The sequence below is a fragment of the Corvus cornix genome, chromosome 3, assembly GCF_000738735.6.
Source record: "Corvus cornix cornix isolate S_Up_H32 chromosome 3, ASM73873v5, whole genome shotgun sequence".
Classification (NCBI taxonomy): Eukaryota; Metazoa; Chordata; class Aves; order Passeriformes; family Corvidae; genus Corvus; species Corvus cornix.
The window spans coordinates 2,847,090-2,859,821 of NC_047056.1; the positions used below are offsets into that span (position 1 = coordinate 2,847,090).

The 12,732-nt window shown below is 42.9% G+C and overlaps 1 long non-coding RNA gene across 14 annotated transcripts in view; it reads left to right on the forward strand.

Moving 5' to 3' along the window:
- The window catches only part of LOC104691503, a 481,199-nt gene that overhangs the window by 44,726 nt on the left and 423,741 nt on the right, over window positions 1-12,732 (forward strand). Inside the window, exon 1 of one of the 14 annotated variants that reach the window (XR_005603993.1) lies at window positions 575-747. The exons of the other annotated variants lie outside the window; for them this stretch is intronic. This is a non-coding gene — a long non-coding RNA (uncharacterized LOC104691503). Of the gene's footprint in view, window positions 1-574; window positions 748-12,732 lie in introns of those variants that run through there. 14 annotated transcript variants of the gene reach the window in all.

Sequence of the window (12,732 nt, forward strand, 5' to 3'; positions counted from 1 at the left end):
GTACAGTTCATATAATAAACCCCTATTTCCTGACAGGGAATTCTTGCATAATAATAATAACAATAATAGATAATAATAACATGCCTGCTGTCTTGTCGAGCCTGAATTTTGAGGAAATGCAGTGAAGAAACTTAAGGCTGGAAGTTTCCACCCGTCTGCCCCCTGCACACAGCATCCTTCCCGCTGGAGCGGGCGATGCCTTTGGAACCGCTGCCTTTTCCCTGGGAGCGCCGGGCGCTGCGGGAGGTGATGCGGCCGCTGCCCCCGGCCCCGCCGGCCCCGGCAGCCAAGGGAGGAGGAACAACCTCAACCCCCAAACCTGCGCGAACAACTTCCTGTCCTTCATGCCTCCCACCGCTTCCCCCCCCCCCCCCCATAGCGATATACTCAAATATATATATATATATTTGTAAAACCAGCAAATGATAAATGCAGCTAGTAAATAACCACCCTTAAAAAAAAAAAAAAAAAAAAAAGAGAAAAGAAAAACACCCCACACAAGCCATAATGATGATGATGATGATGACGGGAGGGGGGGAAATAAATAAATAAAAGCGAGCGAGAGTCGGCGAGGGAGAGGGAGGCAGGTTCAATTATCTAAACAAAGAAATCATGGCGGAGTGTTTACATTTGGCAGCCCAAAGCCTCTTGGATTACGGAACCCCCCCCAAACCCAAGCGGCCCCCCCCGGCCCCCCGCAGTCGCGGCTCGCCGGAGCCCGCCCGCCGACACCTCGCCGCGGCCCGGGTAAGTGCGGAGCTTGCGGCGGCCGGACCCGGGCGGGCGCTGGGGCGGGGGCGAGCGGCTCCCCCCGCCCGATGCGTGTGTGTGTGTCTGTGTGTGTCTGTGTCGCGAGGGGCACACGGGCTGCGCTCGCCGCCGCGCCGGCCAGGGGCCGCCTGTCCCCGTGCTCGTCTCTGTCCCCATGCCCGTCCCCGCCCCGGGGTCACGGCGCCCGGCGCTGACTGCCGGCTCCGCCCCCGCGGCCGCCCCCCGCCCGCCGCCGCCGCCGTGCCCCGCCGGGCGCAGGGAACTGCCCGCCCGGGCACGGGGAGGGGGTTCCGCCGCCGCGCCCGCAGCATCGCGGGGCTCCGCTCCTGGGGAGCGAGAGGCCCCGAAATGGGCAGCGGGGGTGGATGCGCGGACGGTTGCGGGGGCGGCTCGATGAGGCTTCTCCCGGTGTCCGAGAGCCGCAGCGCAGAGCGAGCGTGGGCACTGGCGGAGGCGGTTGGGAGCTGGCAGCAGCGCAAAACCCCTCTCCCCGAAACACCCTCACCCCCAAACGTGCTAGCTGCCAAATGCACTTGACCCAAATGCCCCTTCCCCCAAATGTTTTTGCTCTGCAAATGCTCTTATGCCTCAAGTGCCATCAGCCTGCAACACCCTCACCTTCAATGGTCCTTGCCCTTGCTTCCAAACATCTTGCCCCCCAATGCTTTTGTTCCAGTCTCTCTCGCTCCCAAACGCCCTTGTCTGCAAACAGCGTCACCCCCGAACAGCACCAACCCCGATCTTCTTGAACTAAAACATCTGCACTCCTAACGTTTTACCCCCCAAAATCCTCTTGCTCCCAACCTCCCTCAATCAAGTGACAGGTTTAGCTTTTGGTGCTGCACAGAACTATGTTCCACGTCCTACCCCCACCCCCGAAACAGCCAGAAAGGCGCCTGGGTCCCTCCCCCTGCCAACACCAGCCCCCAGACTGCTGATCTGACACTGCCCCCCCTCCCACCCCCCCCGCCATAGGCCACTGCTGTGAAATGTGGAAATGACCCTTTCAAGCAGGCTGCAAGTGTTGCTCCCATGCGTCCATCAAAAAGTCCCCCGGCCCCAGACACATCTCAGTGCTAGAAAGCTGTAAAGCTAATTTGGCACCTCTGCCCTTCTGGATGTGGCTAAGGGGCAGTGTTCTCCCCCTGGTTTTGTGACCCAAACACACTGGCTGTGAGTCCTGCTGCACCGCACTTATCCCCGTATCGGAATGTTTGGGAGATGCATGTATTGCTTCCAGGGCTTGGCAGCAGAAGGACCAGCAAAATGACTTCTGAGGTAGTAGGACGCAGGGGCTGGGGAAGACACTTGGCTGGTTCCGGGCTTTTTCTGTTGCAGTGCTGAACCTACAAATGTTTCTGAGGCTGTGTTCCTACACGTCTCAAATTCAGAGTGCATAGAGCTATGTGAGATTGAGAAAAGTAGCAAAGATACATCTTTATTGACTCTTTGAACTGTTTGACTTAAAAAGTTCATGGAGGTCAAATTCATGAATGAAAGAAAAATGATTTATATTGTGAAGTTACGAAGCAGTGTAAGCGAAAAAGGGTTTGGGACTGGGAGTTTGAGACATTCACTTTTCACGCTCATCTGTGGCAATGGGTTTTACTGTTGTGTGTTGTGTGATGGTGAGAAGCCGGTGTGCATATCAGCATAGTGGTAGTGGTGCACCGAAACAGTGAGTGAAACAGAAATGGGTGGAGGTGCTTACTGGTGCCGTGGCTGGGTGTGTTTATCCAGGAACTGTGGCTTTGGTTCTCAGTGTGTGTATCCATCGCTTTGCTAAGTCTGGGGGCACCAAGGGAGGGTCAGTGGCCTGACCAAGGGCTGTGGCTGGCTACAAACCCTTGATGTCTGTCTTCCATTACCAGATGTTGCAGTGACACGTTGCATGACAAGGTAGCACCAAATGTCAAACCCTGCAAAATTTTGGCTCTGGAGACATCAGCGAAGAAAGTTATGTTTCCATTGCTTAGAAGGTTATTACTCAAAATCTCTTTGTTTCCTTTCCTCTCATTATTTCCTCCTCGGTGCTGCTACATTTGCCTACATCGACATTTCGGCCAGGCTTTTCTGGGTTTGTACATTCTGCAGATAAAAGGCCTATTGAGGAAATTCCCCATGCACTTCGATCTTTTGCCACTTTACTTCCTAGAGTCTCTGAAGGTCTGAGGCTGTTTTCTCAAGGAAAGCTCTTAATTTAAGTGGCCTGTTAACTGTTAATTGCTGTTCTGTTCTGGCTATTTGCTTGAGTATCATGTCAAACCTGCTGTTCTGGTCTGGAGGCTACACTGGTGATCCGCTCTGATCTCTAAACTGCTGTTGCTTTCTACTGAGCTATTGAAGACCAAGGTAATATTTCTCTTCTTAATGCAAACTGACATTGCCTTAGATTTAAGGATTTTGATGAGCAAGGTGTCCCACTTGAAGCTGTTTATACAAAAACCTCAATTTTATGGCTGCTAAAAAAAAGAAACTGAAAAAAAAGGCTGCCCTGAGATATAGCACTGAAATAATTTTGTTTCTGTTTTTGCAGCAGGAATGTGTTTAGAGGAGAAAAACATCTAAAGCTGGGCAAAACAATGACGAGTTGATGGGTAGGTGGTTAACAGAGTTCTGCAGGAACTCCTGTTTATCTAGCTGCAAACATCAGTGTGTTCAGTGTAAGCAGAGCTTCAACTTCCAGTGTGTGCTCCCAGGCTGACTGAAGTTTGGAGAAAGGTGTATTATCTGTCTTGGGGTCTGTGCAGTGCATGCAACAGTGGCAGTGCCAGAGAAATTCCATCCCTAGAAACAATTTCTTTCATTTATAGTGAAGCTAAGTTCTGTTTTCTAGTAACTGTAAAATCAATGCTCTCTTTTGGCTGTTTGACCGTGGTAGTCACACTGAAATGATAAAACAATGCTGGTGGAATGGATATCATCATGTCTCAGGCTGAGGAGAGCATTACTGGGGCTGGCTCTCTCGTGGTGAGTGTTTGTAGGTTTTTGATTAATGAGAGTTCATTCGGGTATTGAGAGAAGAAGAGACCTCTCAAATGATGCTGAATCTGTTTCCCCAGTATGTAATAGAATGAAACTCTGGGGCTGTCGCTGGACAGTAAGATATTCTGACATGAATATATATTTCAGAGCTCTGCACAAAATGAGGATTTCATGCATAGGCAACACAGTGTGACAAGTCATATCCTGTGTGACCTTGTGCTTACAGTATAAAGTTGTGTAAAAATATATTCTGCTAAATTAATACACAAAATAAATAGAACATACCTCATTTTTATGCTAATAATGATATTTTTCAATTCTAAGCACCTTTTATGCTAAGACCTCAAAGTAAATTACAGTTAGGAATAAACCAAGCTTCACAACACCATTGTGAATTTTTGTATTATCATTCAGAGATTAGGTGAAAGGTATCATTATTAATTACTGTTATTTAATTTTCTGTTAATTATTATCTGATTTGTCTACTCTCTGATACTGTTCTCCCTCCTAATATGCTGACAATAAAATACGATCTTATGAAACAGAAAAAAAAATTAATTTCAGCCATGGGAATGGACAGATCTGTCAGAGCTAAGAGGGAAAATAATACTGACTGATTCCTGAAGGAATTAGCAGAGAATTTTGCCAGTGGGATGTATTTTATGTGGCTGGAACAGAAAGTAAGTTTGGGATCACTCTGATGTGTGGTTCATCCTGTGATGTAACTGCAGGTGAAAGGCTGATGAGACTGTACAAAGACGTTAGCTGAGGGAACAAAAGAAACCCAAAGTGTTTTGTTTAATTCGAATCACAAAGGATAGGATTTGTTTAATTCATGTCTCCCAGGATAGGGTTTCCAAAAGGAGGGATTACTGGCTTAGTTCTACTGCCAGTGGTGAAAATGCCATTTACTCCAAGGAGAGCACATTTAGGCCCCTGACAAGTGCTTTTGCAATCCTGTCCTTTATGTTCGTGAAGTGGGAGTGAAATCTTGCTTTCCTGATACTCAAGTATGTGTTTCTTACAAACTTCAGCACAGGATTTGATTCTCTGTTAGACCACTGTAAGTGGAGATAGAATAACATTTCTGGGATGAGAACCCAGCTTGCAATGTTCTTCAGTAGCTTTTTCTCCATCTATGACAGTGAGGTTGTGTAGGCAAGCAATTAGTACAGAATTTGCTCTAACTTATTAATGCATATTTACAACCTTAATTCCAGTTTAACAGAATGTTTTGTGGTGGAACGTTTACAGAAAGAGCATGTGAAAAAATTATCACTGCATGTATTAAGCACAAAGAAAGCATCCCAATACTGCTGTGTAGGAGCAACTGACAAGACAGAACATATTACAAGAAACTATCTTTTTCATTAAGTCTGCACAAAATGAGGATTTAACGCATGGGCAGCACAGCCAGTCCCAGCGGTTTAGTGCCCATAATCCCACCTTGAAAATGGCTTCACAATAATAATTACTGCTACAAAATGGACACTACTCCCATTTTGGTGGGTCTACTTCACACGTAACTAATTGCAGACACACAAGGCAAGGTCTATATTTTCCCCTCCACCTGGTTCCAGAAACCTTCGCATAAGATTTCCAATCTCCAGCTGACAACTTCCCACTTGGCCTTGTTTTGCCACACTAAGGCAGAGTGTGTGGGAGAGCCCCCCTTGCTTTGGCGTGCTCCAACCATCCCTGGACGTTAAGGTGCTATGACATGAGTATATATTTGTGAGCTTTGCACAAAATGAGGATTTCACGCATAGGCAACACAGTGTGACGAGTAGTATCCAGCATGACCTTGCAAATGCAGGCTGAGTTCCAGAATAAACAGCTCAGAAGAGCGAGGACTATGGCAGATTCCCAGGTTCTGGAAGGAAATCCCAGTGTTTGGTTCCAAGCCTGCAGAGACTCTTCCTAAAAAACATACCTGCTTTACACAGGTGGTGAAGTACCCAGAGAACAACAATTTCCAACTACTATCAGAAAGCCAGGCTTGTTATTACAGAAAATCCATGGTCAGTGGAACTCATCACAGGGAACTGAAAATCCTCGTCATGGCTGGAGATTTCACAGCTCCCATGTTCCAGATGTGGATTGTTGGTTCTCATGGTGTGACAACACCTACATTCATCACTTGTTCAGGCTGTTGTTCCTTTCTCCCATACATTTTCTTGCCAGCTTTTTTCTCTTGCTGAGTGAACAATAGATTGGGATGAAACAATTTTCTTCTACCTTTCTGAAATAAACTGTGACCGTTTTAAAGTTGAAAATAACATGTATGTTCGTGGCACATATATGGAGATAAGAAAATGTCTTCCCACACATCCCTTTCTCACAGTTCAAAACAACCTGATGCAATCTGGCTCTTCCTCACAGCTGTCTTTGAATATGGGCTGCCAGACTCTGGGTAGAGGGCAGGACATTCTTGTTCAGGAGAACTGATATGACACAGGATCTTGAAATACACATTATTTAGACTGTGTCAAAGATCTGTGTGATTCAGCTTCTTCTTTTTTTGAGTTCTTGTTAAAATTTCAGTAGGTTTCATTGGTTTTTTAGGCATAAAACTGAGTCTACGGCTTGTGGTCAGTTCTGGAGCAAAAAGCCCTGTAGAAACCAGCCAGGAAAGGATGTGGAGAGTCCATCTTCCTTTCTCAAAGGCAGGATAGCTGCGCCGTTATTGGTGGAAGTTTGTTCACTCCATTTTTAGAAACTGCAAAGATTTTGCAGTCTTTCTGGGCATCCCAATGACCTAAAACTCCCTTGGCAAATTGAATTTCATTACCACTTGTTCTATCTAAATTGGCCATAAAGAGGAGTCTGTTCACTCCCCTCTGTCTTCTGGTGTATCCAAAGAACTTCACTGTGTCCCTTCCAGTCAGCCCTCTCACGCCTAAGCAGTCACAGGTTCTTCCCCTGTTCCTCAGAGGTCACATTTCAGCCCTGCACTGGTTAGTCCAGACCCATCCCGAAGGGTTGAGCTGACTTCGCTGGACTCAGTCTGACTGCAGCCAATGCCCTGCCATCTTTCATCAGGATGGGAATTACTTTGGCTTTTTCAGTGCTCTTACTGTTTTCTATTTAGTTTCAGTTCTTAGGGCTTTATTATTACACAAGGCTTGGAGACTATGGAGACAGTGACATCAGTAAAAATAAATAACAAATGTACCTTACTATGGCAATATTCCTTATCTGTAAATATTTTTTTATTTTCTGAGTTTTTTCTTTCTTCTCGCTCCTTTTCTAGGTGAGAAGATAATTTTAGGTAAATGACAATTCCACTCCTATTTCCAATGTAAGGATAGAATTGTTCGTAGTGTAACACAGTCCTGTTCTACATAACTGTCCTATGTATTTACAGGAATAAGGTGTTCTGGTTCTGCTTTTTGCTGTGGTCCATTAGGGAAATCATGCCTAAATGTTAGAATTATTGGTAAATAGATGCAGACACAGCAGATCAGAAACTTAGTGCATGCATTTTGACCTAAGACCACATTCATTTTGCTTCTAAAAAGCATTCTATAGAGTATAATATTTTCGAAAATATTTCTTAAATTGTGAAGTCTTTGAGGTTGGGATATTCATAAATGTTTGCAGAGCACCTAGAATTCGTCTCTGATTGGGGCCTATGGGTAATTTAGAAACATAAATATTTAATGGTAATGGTAATTGCCCCTTTTTCAGAATAATAATGTCTTTGAAGTTCCATCTTGGATGAGTGAAACCCCCTTAATAAGTTTCTCCCACCACTTTGAAGAGTATTTTCTTGTCTTTGGAAGCATATCTGGAATTCATAGTTCTGTATATTACAAAAATGCCACACTTCATAATCTGTAGAACTGTTTGCTCCAACCTGTCTCCTGCTTAAGATGCACAGAAATCAGGATGCAAGTGGCACCATGGATTGTGTTCTGTGGGTGTTCCTACCTTGATGTTTTAATTGAGATCAAGAATAATGTTTGCAGGGATCGGGCCCACTTCCAGCACTGGGGTTCTCAGTGTGGAGTAGTCTCCCAGCACCAAAACTAGATTCCTCTGTGATTAAACCGTGCCCGAAGCACGTACTTGGGAGTGTTTCCTCCCTTGGACCAGACCAGAACATGCAGAGAATAACTTCAAGTGACTAATGAAAACTTGACAGAATATTGACTATATGATACCCACTTCCAAATGGCTGCCATGATGTATCGACAGCAGCACTGGCAAATAAATAATACATATTTTTAAAATTTCCGTAATTACATGTTTACCCAATAGGCCAGAACAGCTCTGTCCCAAGGAGCTGTTGCAGTCTGAGTAAATAATACATGTTTTAAAGTCCATAATTACATATTTAAACGATAGACTATCGAGGAAATAATGCACATTTTAAAAAGTCCATAATTACATATTTACATGATAGTCTGTAAATTCTGTAATTACTTATTTACACAATAGACCATAGCAGCTGTTACAGTCTATTATGGTAACTCTCATAGAACTATATTATGGATTTTTTTATAACTTATAAAATAAGTATATTTTACCAGAAAATTGTATTGTTAGTCTTAAAAAAACCCTCCACAAACCTCTAAAATAGGAAAATATGTGTAAAGGTAAAAATTTAGGGTGATAGAGAGATAGAGAAGTTCTTATCCCTTCAGTGGTATATGTTTTTTGTTAGCATGAGGAGCTTAGGAGTTTTCATTAATTTCAGAATTTCTTTACTTAGGTAGCAGAAATATAAATATGCAACATTCCATGATTATACTTCCCTTATTGTCATGTAGACATTCATTTGGATAAGCATTAAATTCTTCAGTTCCTGTTCTGCTCTTATTAAAATCAATGATAAAACTCCCATCAACCCTGGTTTCAGAAATCATTTATATTGAGGACAGCACTTACACATGTACTTGAAATCAATGGCACTTAAGCATCTTTTAAAAATAAGCACATACTTAAGGACTCTCATGAATTCTGATGGACCGAAACATATGATTAAATGCTTTCCCGAATTGGGATACTGCCTTCCATGGAGGCATGATTGGAACCTTCCTCCTCCATGGCTTTATTGATGGGCCACAGGTTTTTTGTTGCTCGTGCTGTGGCTTCTCCCCGAGGAGAAGGTTTTTTTAGTGTGTTTAACTCCAGACATACGTGTGTGAGAATTGGTGCTATAGCAAATGCATTGCTGCTCCTTTGTTCTTTGTGGAGAGCCATGAATTGAGAATTCATCCAGTGTTTTCCATAGCTCAGCTGCTGAATTTATTCCTCATGTTAAAGACTGGATCAATACACCTAAATGAGACTTCTGTCCATAATTACTACTAAATAGCAGGGCTAAATCAAGCAAGTCAGAATGTGACATTTAGCTCAGCCGGACCTTATGCATTTAGTAAGGAAACAGAGTATGAGAGAAACCTTTGATCCCCACTGTTGGTTTCATTAAAACATTGGCGTTAAGAGAATCTGAGCTGTCGGGAGCCCCATTTAAGCCTTGCCATAAACGTGATGAAATATGCAGGTATGTTTTAACGAGGGTTTGAAGGGTGTTCAATTGCTGGTCACACATTTTGGCTGAAAGCACCAGGTAAAGAGCTGAAGGTTTTGTCTTTCCTTCACAATGAGCAGTACAACATCAAATCGTGTAAAGAAATATCTGGTCAGAAATAAAGAAGACTTTTTGTCAAGTGAAATATGCAAAAAATTGAGTCTCACAGGGAAAGAAAATCCTCAACAAGATAAACTTCTGCTATTTTTTGCTTTAGATCCTCCCAGCTGTTGTTACTGACACCAGTGCACGCATTTGGCTATTTGGTTAAAGGCCATAGGGAAAGTCAATATCAATAGCAATTCTTTGTTAAAATTACAAAGGTGATAGAAGACTTGATTAAATAGTAGGAGCCTAATTCTTATCTCTTCTGTGGTGCTTTTTGCCTGTGTAAAACAGATAAATTCCATTACCTGACTGGTCAGTCTTTGAAACCTGCAAGTGAAAACAAAGGATGTATGGGATTAGAGAACCAAAAACCGAGCAATAGCTTCAGTTTATTTAGGAATGTTATTTAAGCAGTTTCCATTTTAAAGCAACTTCAGTTTTGCATTTTCCACCACAAATTCTTGCATTTGAGAAATAAAAAATCAGAGGACCTCTGTCTCCTGTCGGACAGCCCTGTGGCACTCAGTGGGAATAACCAATGCTCTTCATGGAAGCACTATCCCTGCAAAACTGTCAAGGTCAGTTGCTTTGTCATTTTTCTACTCTGTTTTCCATTAAAACATACACACATCAACATTTGCTGTGTTTGTAGCACTTCCAAGCTTTCCACTTGAGCTAACATACAGGACCTGTCATCTTTTACGTGTGCAACCTGTGCCTGTGAGTTACTCACAGTCTTTGAAGGTTTTGTGGATCTGCAGCTTTTCACCAGGTGAATGTTGAGAGCTTTTTCTTCTCCCAGCCCTTTGGATTTGCATGGCATCCATCCTTGCAGGCACAGCACCTGCCAGGGGTCCTGTGACGTTTTATTCCTAAGGAAAGATTTTGTGTTCATGGAACTGTGGCAGCTCTCTAATAATTCTGACCTCAGGTTGGAGCCATCCACAAGTGCACAATGTAAGCTTGCACAAATAAACAAGATAAGTTGCACAAAATAAGCTTTATAAGGGAAAGCTTTATTATCACGTGCTTTTTGGGCACAAACCAGCTTATTTTATTGTGAAAAATCTCACTGGGGAGCCAGCACAGGGAATATTACATGAAGAAGGCAGGCAGATTCCGGCACATTTTATTTGCCAATAAGCAGGACTTTGCACTTGTAATTTTTGTTAATTGTCAGAAGTAATTTAAATTCATCAATTATCAATGAGTAATTCTATCTGAAGTGTCTCTAGGAAAAATTAAAATCCCAGTTGGATTGATACAATACTTTCTCCTTTAGACATACATAAATTTGGTAGAGTAAGTTGTCTCACATGGTGTTTTGGAATGTTCTTGAAAAATAAGATTTGAAGCTAAAGTGGGACTTTATTTCTGTCTTCTTGTACGTGATAGGAGAGGATGTGAACTTTTAAGGAGACACTTTTAAAGTCCACGCTTTCTTCAGAGGTGCTCAGTGAAAGGGGAAGAGGCATCAGGCATGGGCTGCAATAGGGAAAATTCTGATTAGGTTTTAGGAAGAATTTATCTTGCGGGGCTGGTCAAATGCTGGAATTACCCAGACAGACTGAAATCTCAACCGTGGGCAGTTTTTTGCACTGGATTCCTGACTCTTTTGTAGGTTGCTGTAGGACAGTTATTTGACTGTGGTCTCTCACCACCTTGCCCTTGTTCTGCAGAGAGCTTTCAGATTAAAATGTGGTGTGCTATATAAAAATAAACTGTTACTATTACTGGTTTGTGGTGGTCCTCAATTGTGATGGAGGAGCAAGTGATTACATCACTTGGCAGCTATGATGACAAATACACATTTGTCAGAAATAGTTATTTACTTTATATGCACTTGTTAGTTTTCTTTTATTGCTTTTTTTATTATAATGGAACTTGAGGACAGAGACAGATTTCTTCCCTGCAGTGTTAACTACAGTAAGAGGTAGCATTATGAAATGTCATCTATTGCCTCTTAGAATGATAAATATTTCTGAGACAAAACATTGTGAAAACCTATATATATAAATTCCTCTATCCCAGCTATTAGGATGAAGAGTAAAACTACAGCTTACTATTACTGGGGATTTGTCAGGGACTAAATGACTCCTCTCAGGTAGAGAACACCTCCTTCCACACACTTCCTATAGTTTCTTTGCTGTTCTTTAAGGTCTGAATTCCAGCAGTGTCTTTTCTATACAGGCCAACGTTTTGCATTTGATGCTGCTGAGAAACACTGCAAGAAACGGATGAGCAGTCTTTAAATACTTTTTTCCTTGGTCCTTTATCGTTTGTTAAATTGAAGAATCTGTGAATATAATATTGAAGTGGCTGTACCTCTTCTACAGCAGTCAGGCAAGAAGGTTTATATTGCAGCTGGATGGATTAGGACTTGGAGAAACTAAAGGACCTTCCCAAGGTGCCCAAGGAAGGAGGTAATATAGATAACAGAACTGAGGAATTTTGCCTGTTTTCCCCTGTGCATTTGTCAAGAAAAGATGGTGCAGACTGGTCAAGTACTTACTTTCCTTCTGTCTTAAATGTGTTCTGAGAGCTGAACTTGATGAATTTCAGTGGCCGTCAAAGCAAGGGAGGTTTGGCTGCAGCTCTAACAAGTGAGAGCAGCGTGGGGAGGTGTTGTGCAGGCGCTCCCAGCTGTGCTAATGGCCTGCAAACCTGACCCCCTCAGTGAACTGCCAGGCCTCTCTAGTTCAAAGAGGAGAAAGGGGAATTGGCCTATAGTTAGTGCAGTTCATCTGGTTTCTCTTGCATGGAGTCTGGATCCTTTGTTTTAAAGGATGTTGGGAAAATACTGAGCAGAGGGATGAGGTAAGGGCTGACACGAGGAACAGGCAGTGTCCTATGAGGCAAAATGACCAGGGCTAAGAACTTCCCATAGCAGCAGAGCAGAATAGCTCTGGTTATGCCCTGTTGAGTCAATTAAATAGTCAATTAAAATTATAGGTGTAAGAAAGACCAGAAAAAAAAATCAGCAAATTTTCAGATACAACAGATTCTATTTCCATGTAAGACATGTCTTAAACCTTGTTAAATATCTTCTGCTTTTATTCAAAGGATGTGCAATTTTAAAATCCAGCTGAATAACTTCCTGAAATTATAGTCCCTAAATAGTTCTGGGTTTGGTCTTGGTAGTTTTATGGTTATGCATCTAAAATAATAATATCAATACAAACACTGATGCCTTTGGTGGTGGTAGCAGTGCATGTTAAGTATGAGTTGCTCAGGTTTTCAGGAGACACATTTGAAATTCAGAAAGTCAGACTAATTTTAAAGGTCTTCACATAACCAAAATAAGGATTTGCCCCAAATGTTTCTATCCT